Source organism: Neofelis nebulosa, chromosome 6 (genome assembly GCF_028018385.1).
Source record: "Neofelis nebulosa isolate mNeoNeb1 chromosome 6, mNeoNeb1.pri, whole genome shotgun sequence".
Taxonomy (NCBI): Eukaryota; Metazoa; Chordata; class Mammalia; order Carnivora; family Felidae; genus Neofelis; species Neofelis nebulosa.
In genome coordinates, this window is record NC_080787.1 from 137,146,036 (window position 1) to 137,150,422 (window position 4,387).

At 42.1% G+C, this 4,387-nt stretch overlaps 1 pseudogene; it reads left to right on the forward strand.

The window, feature by feature from the left end:
• Nucleotides 1-408: 408 nt before the first annotated feature.
• On the forward strand, nucleotides 409-1,201 carry LOC131513527 (pre-mRNA-splicing regulator WTAP-like; annotated as a pseudogene).
• The last annotated feature ends 3,186 nt before the right edge of the window (nucleotides 1,202-4,387 follow it).

A 4,387-nucleotide genomic window follows, 5' to 3' on the forward strand; every position in this document is an offset into this window, starting at 1 on the left:
TGTTACCTCCCCAACCACCACCTCTGAGCCCAGTCATGAAAACTTAGCCAGTTATATCCCACAGAGCATTTTTACTTAGAGAACCTCAAATATTATGTAGGTGAACTCAGGCTTCCTCTACTACTTGTATTCTCCATATTCTTAGACAAAAGCAGAATAGCTAAGTATATTTTTGAGTTCCACTACAGGAAAAATTTGAGGATAACAATGATTAGCCTTAAGACTATAAATAATCTTCCTTCTCAGCAATTACATCTTAGCAAATAAAGGGGAGCACCGGGGCTGTGGCGCGAGGGGCATTGTAGGGGTAGCGGTAGCATGGGCTGGTGGCCTGGGTGAGTGGGAAGGGCCGCCTTGGCCTGTGTGACCAGTGGTACCCGTGGGGACTCTGTCTAGAGAGGATTCAAGATGACCAACGAGGAATCTCTTCCCAAAAAGGTTTGAGTGAAACACACTTCAAAGTTACGGCCTGAGATGAGTTAATTCTCCAATGGAGACAATCGGAAGCATATGTCCAAGCTCTGGAGGGCGGGCACACAGACCTCAGTCCCAGTGAGGTAACTGGGGTTAAGGGAATCTGAAGAAAAACTAAAGACACAAGAGTCTGCTCACAGGGAAGACATCCTTGTAATACGACTGACAAGCAAGGAGCAGGAAGTAGCATGTAGCGCTCAAATCTATTAATTCGGGCGAGTCCAGCAGCAGAGTGCTGCCCAACTGAGATCAACAAGGGTAGACCCAGTGATCCGCTTGTTTTTCCTAAAAATGAAAGGTGAACCAGAACAGACTAAAGGCAAACCAGAGCAAGCCCAAAATGAACTGAGTGCCTGGAAGTTTACTCCTAGTAGGTAAACAAATCGTACTCCCCAGTCAAGACCTCCATGACAGTCCCACAGGGAGGAAGCAGTGGCAGGACAGCCAAATATTCGTTTCCACACCCCAACTCAGACTTTTTGAGCCAAAAAAAAAATCGCATTCTTATACTATCCAGCCTGTAACGGTTCACGTAAAACTTATCAGATGAACCTTGTGTTTCAGCGTTTGCTTCAGAGGCCTGACGGTGTCGGACTATTCCTAAGAAGTGGCCGCCTCCAAACAATTCCCCTTCTAGAACGTGTGGACACTTGAGAAATGTTTCTGTTTGAAGAAAATAGACGGACAAACAGAAGCCTTAAGTCTGTGGCACACTGTGTCTTCAGACAGTTGGGAGGAATGTAAACGTAGATTAAAAATCATGAATTGAACATATAAAATTCCATAAGATGTGAAAAATGGAATATGCCTCGCTCTTAACCTTGAGCATAGTGACCTAGAGACACTGTAGATCCGTTTTGCCCATAAGACTGTGGATTTCATGATGATTGTTAAACTATTGGATCAAAACCCAAGTGAGGTGAATTTTGTCTTTAAAGAGTTTATTTGCTAAGAACCAACTTAATAGTTACGAGAGAATCAAATAATAGATGTTCGTATAAGCAGTTCATATATTTAGCCATTTAGTTTGGAGCTCTATATTACTTGATTGAGCCTAAAGTCAGTGTGGTTTTAATCAATGGTTTGTTCTTTGAATGGTTGTTAGTGCTGTAGATAATCTTATTAAAGACTGCAGACAGAAAGGTGTTCTATGAGACTTCAGGTTGAAACTGAGGTGTCATAAACATTCATTTCACTACTAGGTTCTATAAGGACATTGGCTGTGCTGAGAATCACTGCATTTTTTTTCGGTACTGAAATTAAGTCCCCATGGCATTCAACAGGCACACACTGAAAGGGCATCGTGCTTGGTGTTAATGGGGGAATGTGTTTCCTTCATTTGCGTCTGGGCCTTTTGTATTGCCTTCCTGATAGTAAATTAAATGTGCCTTGAAAAAAAAAATTGTGTCTTGAATATAACTTCAAAGAAACTCTCTGACTTAAAAAATATTTTCGGAATTCCTCCCCCCTTTAAATTAAATGGGGTGATTGCAGCTAAGATTAGATCCTTCATATGTTTGTGAAAAGAGTGGCTAACACCTGGAAAACATCGTGGTTCCAATTCTTAGTGTAATTTAGCAGGAAGTCACCAGCCAAGATGGCCAGCTCAATGCCTCTTCTACATCATAGGTATTGAAATAGTATCCACTATTTTAGCTATATATAAGCTTTACATATTATATAGCTATATAAATAGTGTCTATTACTGTACTCTATTAATGACCACATTTCTAATTCACAAGCATATGGCCTAGGTGGCTTCTTTGTTCTCATGTTTTAAATGAGGTACTTGGGTTAGATGTTCTCTGAGGCCCATTTCAGCCCTAAAATTTTATGATTTTGTGTTCCATGAGATGAACTGGCCATCTTGTCTTTTATATGTGCCCACCTGCTAACTCAGATGTAACCACTCCCTCATTCCCAACAGGAAAAGTCTAAAATAGTTTGTAGGTAGTTCGTCTTTTACAAATGTCGCAAAATGAAGACAATAATACGAAATCAAGTCAAATTTCAGCAGAAGAGATGACTTTTCAAAGACATTCCTGCCTTGAAGAGATGTGAGGCATTTTCCAAAGACTCATTTTATGTCATTTGTTGTGGCATGAAGTGCTACATGCCAGCTAATTTAAAAAATGGTTCAAGTTGAAGTTTCATCTAGTTTGGTCTAGAACATAAGACTCTATATTTTATTATAAAACTAGGTCTGACCAAGGCAGTCTTGTGGAATGTAATGATTCCAAGGAAATAATAATGCCATGAAATATTTAGGAAACAGTTCTTAACACTTATATTGATACAAATATTATGCTGGTTCATCCATTTGGACTTTTTTTAAAGTTTATTTATTTTAAGAGAGAGAGCGTGTGAGCACAAGTGCATGTGTGAGTAGGGGAGGGGCAGGGGGAGAGAGGGAGAGAGAGAATCCGAGGCAGGCTCCACACTGTCAGTACAGAGCCCAACCTGGGGCTCAGTCCCACAGATTGTGAGATCATGACCTGAGCCAAAATCAAGAGTCAGACGCTTAACTGAGCCACCCGGGCGCCCCATTTGGACATTCTAAGAAATACCATCAGGGGCGCCTGGGTGGCTCAGTCAGTTGAGTGTCCAACTTCAGCTCAGGTCGTGATCTCACAGTCTGTGGGTTCGAGCCCCACGTCGGGCTCTGTGCTGACAGCTCGGAGCCTGGAGCCGGCTTCGGATTCTGTGTCTCCCTCGCTCTCTGCCCCTCCCCCGCTCGTGCTCTGTCTGTCTGTCTCTCAAAAATAAATGAAAATGTTAAAAAAAAAATACCATCAGCATCTGTACATGGATAAAATCAGCTTCTAACAATAAGGAGGTTAGCTAGCCTAAGAATCTTCCAGGCACTATTCTGAGGTCCTGACGGTGTGGTTCACAATTGGATGTTATTCTTCTTCCCATGAAAAGGAAGGGAAGCGGGAGAGAAGCGTGTGTGATAAAGGGGAAGATAGCTCTGCCCTCCGCCATTACTACAGGAAAGTCTTTTGTTAGAGATGGAATTTTACTTAGTTCATTCATTCATTCATTCATTCATAGCACTGACTGGGTAGGTGCCCCCTGATTCCCCACTGGTTACTTGCTAGAATCACACCCCATTCCAGCACCTGATCCTCCCAGGAAAACGAGCCGCCCAAACCCAAAGCCTGTCACCAGTCACTTTTCCCTCAGCCCAGACAGTCTGTGGCGTCCTCATGTGTATTTTGCATAATTACCCTTTGCAGTTTCCTAGCCAAAGATCTCATCTGAAGTTAAAAGAAGAAGCTCATTTTCTCCTTGGATTTCCGTGCTCCTGGGAAACTTCATCTTGAACCATTTTTTAATTAGACAGCCCTGTTCCAGGAGTCTCCGAAATCCCACTTCTTGATGTGGCTGACTTTATTCAGGACGCACAGAGCTTAACACAGGGACGTCCGCAAAGATTGCTGCCAATTCTGTTGACCCATTTAAGCCCTGGTGATTTCTCCGCCGCCGGGTCTCTTTCTAAGTTCACAGCCAGCCACACTACAGGGGAGGTCGGTGTGAAGGTCACATGTCCACCAGCGATGACGACCAGGCTATCAACTCACCATTAATCTGCCGCCTAAGGTGAACCTGAGGTTTAGACCAAAAGAAAAGCCTTTTTCCTAGTTCTTTAGATTATTTATAACATTCTTCCTCCCTACTTGTTATCCTTTATTTCTGGAACTGAATTGAATAATGGATGCTCTGTCATTATCATTTCCATAAGGTTAAGATGGAGTAACCTGTTTAACAAGTATTTCATTAGGGCGAATGAAAAAGGTAGACTAAGAAATTCCACTGAAAGTTTGTTATATGATTTTAAATGCTTTAAAATAACGTCACAATATCCTTCTTTAAAAAAGATCGGCCTTTTGTGGAAGATGTTATTAGTGAA